The sequence below is a fragment of the Manis javanica genome, chromosome 4, assembly GCF_040802235.1.
Source record: "Manis javanica isolate MJ-LG chromosome 4, MJ_LKY, whole genome shotgun sequence".
In the NCBI taxonomy this organism is placed as follows: Eukaryota; Metazoa; Chordata; class Mammalia; order Pholidota; family Manidae; genus Manis; species Manis javanica.
Window position 1 is genome coordinate 147911357 of NC_133159.1, and position 15678 is coordinate 147927034.

The 15678-nt window shown below is 39.1% G+C and overlaps 1 protein-coding gene across 7 annotated transcripts in view; it reads left to right on the forward strand.

The window, feature by feature from the left end:
• The window catches only part of TRIM37 (tripartite motif containing 37), a 145235-nt gene that overhangs the window by 77581 nt on the left and 51976 nt on the right, over nt 1–15678 (forward strand). The gene's annotated exons all lie outside the window — the stretch shown is intronic.

Consider the following 15678-nt stretch of genomic DNA (forward strand, 5'->3'; position numbering starts at 1 on the left):
TCAGTGTGCTTTTGATTTGCATTTTCCTGGTAATCAGAGGGATTGAATATCTTTTCATGTGTCTGTAGGCCCTCTGTATGTCTTCTTTGGAAAAATATCTATTCTGGTCCTCTGCCCATTTTTTAATCAGATTATTTGTTTTTTTTTTGGTGTTGAGTTTTATGAGTTATTTATTTATTTTGAATATTAGCCCCTTAATAGATACATCATTTACAAGTATATTCTCCCATACAGTAGGTTGCCTATTTGTTTTGTTGATGGTTTCCTTTGCCATGCCTTTTAGTTCAGTGTAGTTTGCTTTTTAGTTTGATGTAGTCACACGTGTTTATTTTTGCTTTTGTTTCCCTTCTCTGTGGAGATATCCAGAAAAAACTTCTAATGTTGATGTTCAAGAGTTTGCTGCCTGTGTTTTCTTCTGGAAGGTTTGTTTTCAGGTCTTTATCCATTTCAAGTTTATTTTTATGTATCATGTAAGACAGTGATCCAGTTTCACTCTTGCAGGTAGCTATCTAGCTTTCCCAACACCATTTATTGAAAAGAACTGTCTTCCCCCATTATATATTCTTGCCTCTTTGTCATGTATTAATTGACCATATAGGCATGGGTGTATTTCTGGGCTCTCTACAGTGTATTTGTACTTGTACCATTACCATGCTGTTTTGATTACATCGTTTTGTAGTACAGTTTTAAATCAGAGAGCTCCAGCTATGTTCTTTCTCAAGATTGCTTTGGCTAATTGGAGGTCCTTTGTGGGTCTTTACAAATTTTAGTATTATTTGCTCCAGTTGTGTTTGAATGCCACTGGTGTTTTGGTAGGGATTGCACTGAATCCATAGATTGCTTTGAATAGTATGGAAATTTTAACATTAACCTGTGCATGAACGTGGAATAGCTTTCCGTTTATTTGTATCATCTTCAGATTCTTTCATCAGTGTTTCATAGTTTTCAGAGTATAGGTATTTAACTCCTTAATTTGAGATAAATTTATTAATTAGAGGTTAGATTTATTGCTCTGTATTTTATTATTTTGATGCAATTGTAAATGGATTGTTTTCTTAATTTCTCTTTCTGTTCATTATTTGTTATAGAAATGCAACTGATTTTAAACATTTATCTTGTGTCCTGTGACTTTATTAATTCATTTATTAATCAATCTTATAATTGAATCATTTATTAATTTTTTTTTTTTTTGAGAGGGCATCTCTCACATTTATTGATCAAATGGTTGTTAACAACAATAAAATTCAGTATAGGGGGGTCAACGCTCAATGTACAATCATTAATCCATCTCAAGCCTAATTCTCGTCAGTCTCCAATCTTCTGAAGCATAACGAACAAGTTATTACATGGTGAACGAATTCTTACATAGTGAATAAATTCTTACATGGTGAACAGTACAAGGGCATTCATCACAGAAACTTTCGGTTTTGATCATGCATTATGACCTATAAACAATCAGGTCAAATATGGATATTCGTTTGATTTTTGTACTTGATTTATATGTTGATCCCACATTTCTCCTATTATTATTATTATTTTTATTTTTAATAAAATGCTGAAGTGGTAGGTAGATGCAAGATAAAGGTAGAAAACATAGTTTAGTGCTGTAAGAGGGCAAAAGTAGATGTTCAGATGATCAGGTGTGTGCCTATGGACTAAGTATTAATCCAGGCTAGACAAGGGCAGCAAGACATCCACGGATGCAGAAGATTTCTCTCAAAGCAAGGGGGGTGAGGTTCTGAGCCTCACCTCTGTTGATCCCCAAATTCTCACCTGATGGCCCCCCTGCGACTGTGCCTGTCTTAGGTTGTTCCTCCCTTGAGGAATCTTACCCGTCTCTAGCTAACCAGTCATCTTCCGGGGCCATACAGGGAAATGTAAAGTTGGTAAGTGAGAGAGAAGCCATATTGTTTGCAAAGGTTAGCTTTTTACTTCTTTGCAGATTTATGCCCTGTGGCTTCTATGCCCAGCACTTCTCTCGAGGTATCTTTACCACCTGGAGGAATTATGATACTCGGTAAATTCGATATGAGGCACGAATTCTATTTAAGGGTTGTAATTAGGAAGGAAGAAGAAAAGCTATAGATGTAGCATATGAAGGAAACATGGGAGGATTGATTATTTCTTTGACATATCTTCTTGTATAGTACCTTAAGTATGTGTAGGTTTTAAACTACTAACTAATTTGCACACACATATTAACATAATAGGAATAAGGTGACATAAACAAAGCAAATCTATAATTACCATCCATCTCCAGTGAAGCCAAGAAAACCATTTAGGCACCCTAGGCATTTGTGAAAATTTATCTATGATATGATGGATATTGTCCAACTGTAATTGAACCATCAGACAAATTAACGCAGCCCATTTCTGGGACCTGTTCACATCCCATATGTTCTTTTAACCATAGATAGTCTATAGTCATGAGATTGTGGAGTGCTACACCTTGCACCCCTCCCAACTCCTGGTTGAGTTCCAACAGTACAGATCCAGTCAAATTCGTTGTCTCACTGTGTGCACATGCCAGCCTAGACATCTCCCTCCTCATTCTTATGGCAAGTCCAGGAGACGGTGGGCTGGATGCAGCCACAACCGCAGCATCGTCCGGATACCTGTGGAGGCTTTTTGATGATCATCCCCCGGCACAAGTCCTCCAGAGAGTGCTGATGCCGGAAGCTCCTCCTCATATCGTATCTTAGTTCATTTTCTGGGTATCCAAGCTAGGCCTTGATCTTCTGCATAGAAACAAACAGACCCTTTGCCCACACTTTGACATGCCCTCTATACCACTGTGCAGAACTCATTGGAGGTCAGCACACAGTAACAGCTTTTTTTTTTTTTTTAATTAAGAGAAAGGAATATTATCAGAAAAGACTACCTCCATAGCTGATCATCTGACACCCTTTAAGTGATCAACATTAAGGATATTTAAAGCATGCATTGATCTTTGATTTACCAATAGTTTTATCCTGTCAAGAAGTAATCCCCCTTTTCTGTCTTTCTTTCTTTTTTTTTTTTTTTAATTTTTAATCTACACTTACATGAAGAATACTATGTTTACTATGCTCTCCCCTATATCAGGTCCCCCCTAACAACCACATTACCATTACTGTGCATCAGCTTAGCAAAATGTTGTAGAGTCACTACTTGTCCTCTCTGTGTTGTGCAGCCCACCCTCCCCTTTCTCCCTCCCCCCCATGCATGCTAATCTTAATACCCCCCTTCTTCTTCCCCCCCCATCCCTCCCTGCCCACCCATCCTCCCCAGTTCCTTTCCCTTTGGTACCTGTTAGTCCATTTTTGAGTTCTGTAATTCCGCTGCTGTTTTGTTCCTTCAGTTTTTCTTTTGTTCTTATACTCCTCAGATGAGTGAAATCATTTGGTATTTCTCTTTCTCCGCTTGGCTTATTTCACTGAGCATAATACTCTCCAGCTCCATCCATGTTGCTTCAAATGGTTGGATTTTTCCACTTCTTATGGCTGAGTAGTATTCCATTGTGTATATGTACCACATCTTCTTTATCCATTCATCTACCGATGGACATTTAGGTTCTTCCAATTCTTGCCTATTGTAAATAGTGCTGCGATAAACATAGGGGTGCATCTGTCTTTCTCAAACTTGATTGCTGCGTTCTTAGGTTAATTTCCTAGGAGTGGAATTCCTGGGTCAAATAGTAAATCTGTTTTGAGCATTTTGATGAACTAATTTACATTCCCACCAGCAGTGTAGGAGGGTTCCCCTTTCTCCACAGCCTCGCCAACATTTGTTGTTGTTTGTCTTTTGGATGGCAGCTATCCTTACTGGTGTGAGGTGATACCTCATTGTAGTTTTAATTTGAATTTCTCTGATAATTAGCGATGTGGAGCATCTTTTCATGTGTCTCTTGGCCATCTGTATTTCTTTTTTGGAGTACTGTCTGTTCAGTTCCTATGCCCATTTTTTAATTGGGTTATTTCTTTTTTGTTTGTTGAGGCGTGTGAGCTCTTTATATATTCTGGACGTCAAGCCTTTATCGGATCTGTCATTTTCAAATATATTCTCCCATACTGTAGGGTTCCTTTTTGTTCTATTGATGGTGTCTTTCGCTGTACAGAAGCTTTTCAGCTTAATGTAGTCCCACTTGCTCATTTTTGCTGTTGTTTTCCTTGCCCGGGGAGATATGTTCAAGAAGAGGTCAATCATGTTTATGTCTAAGAGGTTTTTGCCTATGTTTTTTTCCAAGAGTTTAATGGTTTCATGACTTACATTCAGGTCTTTGATCCATTTTGAGTTTACCTTTGTATATGGGGTTAGACAATGGTCCAGTTTCATTCTCCTACATGTAGCTGTCCAGTTTTGCCAGCACCATCTGTTGAAGAGACTGTCATTTTGCCATTGTATGTCCATGGCTCCTTTATCAAATATTAATTGACCACATATGTTTGGGTTAATTTCTGGGGTCTCTAATCTGTTCCACTGGTCTGTGGCTCTGTTCTTGTGCCAGTACCAAATTGTCTTGATTACTATGGCTTTGTAATAGAGCTTGAAGTTGGGGAGTGAGATCCCCCCTACTTTATTCTTCTTTTTCAGGATTGCTTTGGCTATTCGAGTCTTTGGTGTTTCCATATTGATGTTTGAATTATTTGTTCCAATTCATTGAAGAATGTTGCTGGTACTTTGAGAGGGATTGCATCAAATCTGTATATTGCTTTGGGCAGGATGGCCATTTTGACGATATTAATTCTTCCTAGCCATGAGCATGGGATGAGTTTCCATTTATTAGTGTCCCCTTTAATTTCTCTTAAGAGTGACTTGTGGTTTTCAGAGTATAAGTCTTTCACTTCTTTGGTTAGGTTTATTCCTAGGTATTTTATTCTTTTTGATGCAATGGTGAATGGAATTGTTTTCCTGATTTCTCTTTCTATTGATTCGTTGTTAGTGTATAGGAAAGCTACAGATTTCTGTGTGTTAATTTTGTATCCTGCAACTTTGCTGTATTCCGATATCAGTTCTAGTAGTTTTGGAGTGGAGTCTTTAGGGTTTTTTATGTACAGTATCATATCATCTGCAAATAGTGACAGTTTAACTTCTTCTTTACCAATCTGGATGCCTTGTATTTCTTTGTTTTGTCTGATTGCCGTGGCGAGGACCTCCAGTACTATGTTAAACAACAGTGGGGAGAGTGGGCATCCCTGTCTTGTTCCCGATCTCAGAGGAAATGCTTTCAGCTTCTCGCTGTTCAGTATTATGCTGGCTGTGGGTTTATCATATATGGCCTTTATTATGTTGAGGTACTTGCCCTCTATTCCCATTTTGCTGAGAGTTTTTATCATGAATGGATGTTGAATTTTGTCAAATGCTTTTTCAGCATCTATGGAGATGATCATGTGGTTTTTGTCTTTCTTTTTGTTGATGTGGTGGATGATGTTGATGGATTTTCGAATGTTGTATCATCCTTGCATCCCTGGGATGAACCCCACTTGGTCATGGTGTATGATCCTTTTGATATACTGTTGAATTCTCTTTGCTAATATTTTATTGAGTATTTTTGCATCTACATTCATCAGGGATATTGGTCTGTAATTTTCTTTTTTGGTGGGGTCTTTGCCTGGTTTTGGTATTAGGGTGATGTTGGCCTCATAGAATGAGTTTGGGAGTATTCCCTCTTCTTCTATTTTGTGGAACACTTTAAGGAGAATGGGTATTATGTCTTCTCTGTGTGTCTGATAAAATTCCGAGGTAAATCCGTCCGGCCCCGGGGTTTTGTTCTTGGGTAGTTTTTTGATTACTGTTTCAATTTCTTTGCTCGTAATTGGTTTGTTTAACTTTTGTGTTTCTTCCTTGGTCAGTCTTGGGAGGTTGTATTTTTCTAGGAAGTTGTCCATTTCTTGTAGGTTTTCCAGCTTGTTGGCATATAGGTTTTCATAGTAGTCTTTAATAATTCTTTGTATTTCTGTGGAGTCTGTCGTGATTTTTCTATTCTCATTTCTGATTATGTTGATTTATGTTGAGTCTGTTTTTCTCTTAATAAGTTGGGCTAGAGGCTTATCTATTTTGTTTATTTTCTTGAAGAACCAGCTCTTGGTTTCGTTGATTTTTGCTATTGTTTTATTCTTCTCAATTTTGTTTATTTCTTCTCTGATCTTTATTATGTCCCTCCTTCTGCTGACTTTAGGCCTCATTTGTTCTTCTTTTTCCAGTTTTAATAATTGTGATGTTAGACTATTCATTTGGGATTGTTCTTCCTTCTTCAAGTGTGCCTGGATTGCTATATACTTTCCTCTTAAGACAGCTTTCGCTGCATCCCACAGAAGTTGGGGCTTAGTGTTGTTGTTGTCATTTGTTTCTGTATATTCCTTGATCTCTATTTTGATTTGTTCATTGATCCATTGATTATTTAGTAGCATGTTGTTAAGCCTCCATGTGTTTGTGAGCCTTTTTGTTTTCTTTGTAGAATTTATTTCTACTTTCATACCTTTGTGGTCTGAAAAATTGGTTGGTAGAATTTCAATATTTTGGAATTTACTGAGGCTCTTTTTGTGAGCTAGTATGTGGTCTATTCTGGAGAATGTTCCATGTGCACTTGAGAAGAATGTATATCCTGTTGCTTTTGGATGTAGAGTTCTATAGATGTCTATTAGGTCTATCTGTTCTAGTGTGTTGTTCAGTGCCTGTGTGTCTTTACTTATTTTCTGCCCGGTGGATCTATCCTTTCGGATGAGTGGTGTGTTGAAGTCTCCTACAATGAATGCATTGCAGTCTATTTCCCTCTTTAGTTCTGTTAGTATTTGCTTCACATATGCTGGTGCTCCTGTATTGGGTGCATATATATTTAGAATGGTTATATCCTCTTGTTGGACTGAGCCCTTTATCATTATGTAGTATCCTTCTTTATCTCTTGTTACTTTCTTTGTTTTGAAGTCTATTTTTTCTGGTATTAGTACTGCAACCCCTGCTTTCTTCTCACTGTTGTTTGCCTGAAATATGTTTTTCCATCCCTTGACTTTTATTCTGTACATGTCTTTGGGTTTGAGGTGAGTTTCTTGTAAACAGCATATAGATGGGTCTTGCTTTTTTATCCGTTCTATTACTCTATGTCTTTTGATTGGTGCATTAAGTCCATTTACATTTAGGGTGACTATTGAGAGATATGTACTTATTGCCATTGCAGGCTTTAGATTCGTGGTTACCAAAGGTTCAAGGTTAGCTTCTTTAGTATCTTACTGCCTAACTTAGCTCGCTTATTGAGCTGTTATATACACTGTCTGGAGATTATTTTCTTCTCTCCCTTCTTATTCCTCCTCCTCCATTCTTCATATGTTGTGTGTTTTGTTCTGTGCTCTTTTTAGGGGTGCTCCCATCTAGAGCAGTCCCTGTAGGATGCCCTGTAGAGGTGGTTTGTGGAAAGTAAATTCCCTCAGCTTTTGCTTGTCTTGGAATTGTTTAATTCCGCCATCATATTTAAATGATAGTCGTGCTGGATACAGTATCCTTGGTTCAAGGCCCTTCTGTTTCATTGCATTAAGTATATCATGCCATTCTCTTCTGGCCTGTAGGGTTTCTGTTGAGAAGTCTGATGTTAGCCTGATGAGTTTTCCTTTATAGGTGATCTTTTTCTCCCTAGCTGCCTTTAAAACACTTTCCTTGTCCTTGATCCTTGCCATTTTAATTACTATGTGTCTTGGTGTTGTCCTCCTTAGATCCTTTCTGTTGGGAGTTCTGTGTAATTCCATGGTCTGTTCGATTATTTCCTCCCCCAGTTTGGGGAAGTTTTCAGCAATTATTTCTTCAAAGAGACTTTCTATCCCTTTTCCTCTTTCTTCTTCTTCTGGTATCCCTATAATACGGATATTATTCATTTTGGCTTGGTCACATATTTCTCTTAGTGTTGTTTCATTCCTGGAGATCCTTTTCTCTCTCTCTATGTCAGGTTCTATACGTTCCTGTTCTCTGGCTTCTATTCCTTCAATGGCCTCTTGCATCTTATCCATTCTGCTTATAAATCCTTCCAGGGATTGTTTCACTTCTGTGATCTCCTTCCTGACATCTGTGATCTCCTTCCGGACTTCCTCCCACTGCTCTTGCATTTTTCTCCGCATCTCATCCCATTGCTCTTGCATTTTTCTTTGCATCTCTGTCAGCATGTTCATGATTTTTATTTTGAATTCTTTTTCAGGAGGACTAGTTAGGTCTGTCTCCCTCTCAGGTGTTGTCTCTGTGATCTTTGTCTACCTGTAGTTTTGCCTTTTCATGGTGATAGAGATAGTTTGCAGAGCTGGTACAAGTGACCGCTGGAAGAGCTTCCCTTCTTGTTGGTTTGTGGCCTTCTCCTGGGAGAATAGCGACCTCTAGTGGCTTGTGCTGGGCAGCTGTGCACAGACAGGGCTTCTGCTTCCTGCTCAGTTGCTATGGGGTTTATGTCCGCTGTTGCTGTGGGCTTGGCCTGGCTGGGGCTGTTCCTCCAAAATGGTGGAGACCTGTTGGAGGGGGAGCGGCCGCAAGGCTATTTATCTCTGTAAGGGGCCTCTGTGCTCCCTGCTGCCCAGGGGGTTAGAGTGCCCAAAGATCCCCAGATTCCCTGCCTCTGGTCTAAGTGACCTGTCCTGCCCCTTTAAGACTTCCAAAAAGCACTCTCCAAACCAAAAGAACAACATCAACAATGATAGAGGGAACAGAAAGAAAAAAAAAGGAAAACACACGCGATTTTTTTTTTTTTTTTTGTCCTCAGGTGCCGGTCCTAGGCACCCACTCACTGGTCCTGCTGCCCTGTCTCCCTAGCACCAGGGTCTCTGTCCTTTCAAGGCTTCCAAAAAGCACCCACCCACCGGTCCTGCAGGGAAAGAACGCTCGATATTCTTTGTCCTCAGGCGCTGGTCCCAGGCACCCGCTCACCAGTCCCGCCGCCCTGCCTCCCTAGCACCGGGGTCCCTGTCCCGTTAAGGCTTTCAAAAAGCACTCGCCAAAAAGAGAGAAAAAAAGGGGGAAAACGCGCGCTTTCCTCCGTCCTCAGGTGCCGGTCTCAGGCACCCGCCCACCGGTCCCACAGGGAAAAACACGGGATATTCTTTGTCCTCAGGTGCTGGTCCCAGGCACCCGCTCACCAGTCCCGCCGCCCTGCCTCCCTAGCACCGGGGCCCCTATCCCTTTTAGGCTTCCAAAAAGCACTCGGAGAAAAGAGAAAAAAAAGGGGGAAAACGCGCGATTTCCTCTGTCCTCAAGTGCCGGTCTCAGGCACCCGCCCACCGGTCCCGCAGGGAAAAACATGGGATATTCTTTGTCCTCAGGCGCCAGTCCCAGGCACCCGCTCACCAGTCCCGCCGCCCTGCCTCCCTAGCACCGGGTTCCCTGTCCCTTTAAGGCTTCCAAAAAGCGCTCGCCAAAAAGAGAGAAAAAAAAGGGGAAAAACGCGCGATTTCCTCCATCCTCAGGCGCCGGTTTCAGGCACCCGCCCTCGGGTCCCACAGGGAGAAATGTGGGATATTCTTTGTCCTCAGGTGCCGGTCCCAGGCACCTGCTCACCGGTCCCGCCACCCTCCCTAGCAACGGGGGCCCGTCCCTTTAAGGCTTCCAAAAAGCACTCGCCAAAAAAAAACTGCTCTGGTTTCTTTCCACCCCCCGGGAGCCGGGGGGAGGGGCGCTCGGGTCCCGTCGGGCCAGGGCTTGTATCTTATCCCCTTCGCAAGGCACTGGTTTCTTGCAGGTGTGGATGTGGTCTAGATGTTGTCCTGTGTCCTGTGGTTACTATTTTAGGAAGATTTTTCTTTGTTATATTTTCATAGCTCTATGTGTTTTTGGGAGGAGATTTCCACTGCTCTACTCACGCCGCCATCCTGGCTCCGCCCCCCCCCCCCATTTATTAATTTTAATTGTTTTTTGGGTGGAAATTTTAGGATTTCCTACAGATAGTGTTGTCATTTGCAAATAGTGACAGTTTGACTTCTCCCTTACCAATTTGTATGCTTTTTATTTCTTTTTCTTGTGTGATTGCTGTTGTTAGGACTAAAGTAGTGAGAGTGGGTATCTTTGTCTTGTTCCTGATCTTAAAGGGAAACTTTTCAGCTTTTTGCCACTGAGTTTTATGTTAGCTATGGGGTCGTCATATAAGTACTTTATTATTTTGAGATATGTGCTCTCTATACCCATATTAGGAGTTTTTATCATGAATGGATGTTGAACTTTGTCAAATACTTTAAGCATCTGTGCACATTGATTGATTTATGGATACTGAACCATCCTTGCATCCTTGGGATAAATTGTACTTGATTGTATTGAATGATCCTTTAATGTATATTTTTATTTGGGTATCTGATACTCTGTTGAGGATTTTTGCATCTGTGTTCATTAGGGATATTGGTGTGTAATTTCTTTTTCAGGGTGATGCTGGGCTCATAGAATGAATTTGGCAGCTTTCCTTCCTCTTCAGTTTTTTGGAATAGTTTGAGTCAGAGAGGTACCAACTCTTCTTTAAATGTTTGGTAGAATTCACTTGTGATGCCATCTTGTTATGGTATTTTGTTTGTTGGAAGTAAATCTTGATTAACAGTTCAATTTCATTACTAGTAATTGGTCTGTTCAAATTTTGTTTCTTCCTGGTTTTCAGTCTTTGGAAGATTGTGTGTTTCTAGGAATTTATCCATTTCTTCCAAGTTATCAAATTTTTGGTATATCGTTTTCATAATGCTTTCTTATAATAATCAAGTGTATTTCTATGGTGTCAGCTGTAACTTCTCTTTCATTTCTGATTTTGAATCCCCTCTCTTCTTCTTGATGAGTCTAGCTAAAGATTTATCTATTTTGTCTTTTCAAAGAACCAGCTCTTAGTTTCATTGATCTTTTCTCTTTTTTTAGTCTCTGTTTCATTTATTTCCACTGTGATCTTTATTTCTTTTCTTCTAACTAACTTTGGGCTTTTTGTTTGTTCTTTATCTAGTTCCTTTAGGTGTCAGGTTAGATTGTTTGAGATGTTTCTTGTACTTGAGGTATGCTTGTGTTGCTGTCGACTTCCCTCTTAGGACTGCTTTTCATGCACCCAAAGATTTTGAACTATTGTATTTCTATTTTCTATTGTTCTATTCTATGTTCTGTTTTCTATTGTATTCCTGTGTTCGTCAAGTGTATTTTGATTTTGATGACTCATTGGTTGGTTAGTAGTGTGCTGTTTAGCCTCCATGTTTATGTTTTTTCAATTTTTTTTTCTTGTAATTGGCTCCATTTTCATAACATTGGGGTCAGAAAAGATGCTTAATATGATTTCAGTCTTCTTAAATTTATTGAGACTTTGTGCCCTCACATGTGATCTGTTCTGAAGAATGTTCCATGTGCATTTGAAAAGAATGTGTTTTCTATTGTTTGGGGATGTAATGTTCTATATATATATCTTAATTCCATTTGGGCTAATATGTCATTCAAACCCAGTTTCCTTATTGGTTTTCTGTCTGGTTGATCTATTAATTGATGTAAGTGAGATGTTAAAATCCCCTATTATTATTGTATTACTGTCAGTCTCTCCCTTTATGTCTGTTAATATTTGTTTTACACATTTAGATGCTTTTCTGTTGGGTTCATAGATATTTACAATTGTTAAATCTTCTTGCTGGATTGTGTCCTTAATCATTATATAATATCCTTCTTTGTCTTTGTTACAGTCTTTGTTTTAAAGTCTTTTTTGTCTGATACAATTACTACTACAGCTTGTTTTTTTCATTGCTGTTTGCGTGGAATATCTTCTTCCACCCTTTAGTTTCAGTCTGGGTGTGTCCTTAGGTCTAAAGTGAGTTTCTAGTAGGCAGCAAATAGGTGGGTTTTTTTTTAATCCATTTAATCACACTATGTCTTTTGGAGCATTTAGTCCATTTACATTTAAAATAATTATTTATAGATTTGTACTTACTGACATTTTGTTAAATGTTTCCTGGTTATTTTTGTTCTTTTCTGATCCTTTCTTCCTCTTTTGCTCTGTCCTTGTGCAGTATGACTTCCTTTAGTGTTATGTTTGGATTCCCTTCTTTTTTATTTTTATGTATCCATTACAGGTTTTTTGGCTTGTGGTTACCGTGGGGTGCTTATATGAAATCCTACATATATAGCAATCTATGATAAGTTGATGGTCACTTAAATTCAAACACATTCTAACAATGCTACATTTTTTTACTCTCCCTCTTCTGCATTTTATTTATATGATGCCTTTTTATTTAGTGATCCCCTTAACTCATTTTTAGATGTAACTGATTATACTACTTTTGTGTTTTGACTTTCATACTAGCTTTTAAGTAATTGATCTATTACCTCTGGTATATGTTTTCTTTTACCAGTGAAATTTTCACTTTCATATTTTTCTTCTAGTTAGGAAAATACTTGTTTTTTCCTTTTAAAGAAGAACCTTTAACATTTCTTATAAGGCTGGTTTAATGGTGGTCAACTCTTTTAACTTATGTTTATCTTTGAAGCTCTTCATCTGCCCTTCTGTTCTGAATGATAACCCTGCTGGATAGAGGATTCTTAGTTGGAGGTTTTTCTTACATCATGCCACTCCCTTCTGGCCTATAGAGTTTTTGCTTAAAAATCATCTGATAGCTTTATGGGGTTTCCCTTGTAGGTAACTCATTGCTTTCCTCTTGCTGCTTTTAAGATTTTCTCTTTGTCTTTGATGTTTATCATTTTAATTAACAGTGTTTCTTGGTGAACCTCCTTGAGTTTATCTTTTCTGGGGCTCTCTTTGCTTTCTGGACATGGATATCTCTTTCCTTCTCTAAGTTAGGAAAGTTTTTAGCTATTATTTCTTCAAATAAATTTTCTGCTCCTCTCTCTTCTGCTCTAGACCTCCTATGATGCAGATGTTTGGCTCTTTGGTATTTTTCCAGAGCTCCTTTAACTGATATTCATTTTGTTTTTGTTTTTCTTCTTTTGCCTTTCAGCTTGAGTGCTTTGATTATTCTGTTTTCTAAATCACCAAGTGTTCTGCATCCTTTCATCTGTTGTTGATTCCCTCTAGCATATTTTTCATTTCACATATTGTATTCTTATCTCTGATTGATTTTGTTTCATATTTGTAGAGGTTCTCACTGAGTTCCTCCACTCTTTTCTCTCAAGTCTGGTGAGCATCTTTATAATCATCAATTCGACTCTTTATCTGGGAAGTTGCTTAACTCTCTTTCATTTAGTTTCCTTTCTGAAGTTTTGTTTCAGGCATATTTCTCTGTCTTCTCATTTTGTTTGGCTTTCTGTGCTTGATTCTGTGAATTAGTAGAAAAGGCTACCTTTCCCAATCTTGAAGTATTGGCCTTGTGTAAGGAAGATCTCCTCGGGAGATTGCGTGTGCTTGGTGATTTTGGTAGGCTGGTTGGAGGCCTTTTGAGCATGAGATGGAGGTATTCTGTTGTCAGGGCTCTCGGCATGGTTTGGCAAGGGTCCATTTGGAGGAATTGCTGTGTGGATACACTCTTGGGCTCTATGCTACTGGGGAGGCAGTGGGTCCAGGCACATTCTCCTGGAAAGCCTTGTCTCCACAGCTACTGGCTCCATGCCCATGGTGCAGTATAGTGGCCCAGGTGTGCTCTCCAAGGGTTGGCGTTGACTGTGGCTGCAGCCCAAATGTACTCTCTGGCTGACATATCTGGGTGTGGGCAGGGACTGGGAAGCTGCTGTGTCTCTGTCTTTCCTGCTGTTTTTTTATGTTATGTTTCTTTCCCTCGTTGTGTAGAAGGTATTTATCAGTTCTCGGTTCTTCCTCATGATGCGTTGCACTGTCTATAGTTGTAGATTCAGTGTGAAGGTGTGAGGAGATGGGTTCAAACTTTCTCTGTGCTGTCATCTTTCCCCCATAGGGCATTTTCTTGTCTGAAACAATACTGTCTGAGAATGAATCTGGTCAAAGTGGTGCTGCCATTAGATCTTTTCAAACCGCCCCTCTAGGTTTTGGGGGCCTCAGGCCATCACATCCATTAACAGAGACTCTTTGTAGGATCTGAGTCTGTGGCATCAGCTGGGAAAGGCTGCAGGCTCTGGAGCAGGAGCACAAACACCACTGATTCTGCTTTTTAATTTAAGAAAAAGAAGTGTAATTTATAAAAAAGCATGTGAAAAAAGTAGAGAAAGCTGGGGGAAAAAAAGTAGCTTGAGACTAGACTGTGTGGTATAAGACCTTGAATGTCATGCTAATGCATATAGGCATTGTGATAAAATCAAGGACTCAGGTAGACCAGTGTGACATTTTAGCAGTATTAATCTGGCTTGGCTCTGGAAGAAAGGAGCCCGTCACTGATCTGTTTGCTTTTTTTATGAGGTGTAATACATTTTTTAAAATGTGAGCTTCAAGAGCATTTATCTACTTATAATTTCAGTAGCTTTATTTTTGGTAATCAGAAGCAACCCAATTTCTTTCCCAAGGGAGTAAAGAAATAAGTTGGATATATTCATATACTGAGGTACTGCACAGCAATAATGAAAATGAATAAACCACTACATAAAGCAACATAGAGGAATCTCATGAACATAATGTTGAGCAAAGAAGCAAGATGTAAGCGTACATACTCTATCATTACATTTATATGATGTCGAAGAACAAAATTAATCCCTGGGGTTTAACTCAGGATGGAGGCTATGGAGGAAGGTTACTGAGCAGTTTTAGGAGGCATGGGGGATTCTGGGGTGCCAGTGCTTTGTGGACATTCATTAGACTATAATCTCACATATTAGACAGACATACCCAGAATGATGGCATTATTAAAAAACACACACACTCAGAATGATGGCAATATTAGCTCTGAGAGAGGGTAACTGAACTAGATTCTAAAGTTTTTGTTGCTAGTGGATTAATATGATAGTAAAAAGGCTAGGAACATGTGCAGGAGGGAGTAGCCGAAGGGCATCAACCAGAAAGAAAAGGTGAAAGTAATGGCTTGGAAGGGCTCTGAGAAACAGGAGACTGCCAACACTCCTTCCTGTACTATGTATGGGTCCATCTGACTTGGGAGAATGAGCAACTCCTATTTTTAAAGAAGAATCAGATATCAGGGCAGTAGATACCATACACTGGGCTACTGAGCTTGCTTATTATCCAATCAGAGCCACCTGAGTATTTTTTGGAAAAAGGTCCTGGATCCCAGTCCAATATTCTCACTTAGTACATCTGGGTTGGAGCCAGGGATCTGTAATTTTTAAAACTACTCCAGCTGATTGATATGCATCCTGATTTGGAGACTCTAGTATAGGAATAGGGTGAAGAAACAGTTTCAAGGTTGGCAGAGGGGATAGTTTTCTGCTATTTTAAATAGTACTTGCAGTGGGTATAGAACCAGAGAAGAAAAATTGGCAGTGGGATGATAATCCTTGGAAGAGGAATAAGAGTAAATAGAAGGCGAAGACATGAGGATGTGAATATAGATGAAAAACATGTAAGTAAATAATTATCTTAAAACTTTCAATAATTGAACTTTTTTCTAAGTTAATTTCCTGCTGTAACTCTTTGAAATATTCATGAATAGTCAGAACCTGATTATCTTATGTTATTTTTATGTTATCTCTATTAAGACTTTACTGAATGTAATGTTTTTTAACCTTGTATTTCTTTAGAAAATATTTAAATAGCTTTATTAGAGGTTGTCACTTTTAACCAACATTTCCATACCTGAAATTTGTTAGGCATTGTACTAGGCAGTAGAGAAAAGTTAGATGGTTTCACTGGCTTAAAGAGCTGAG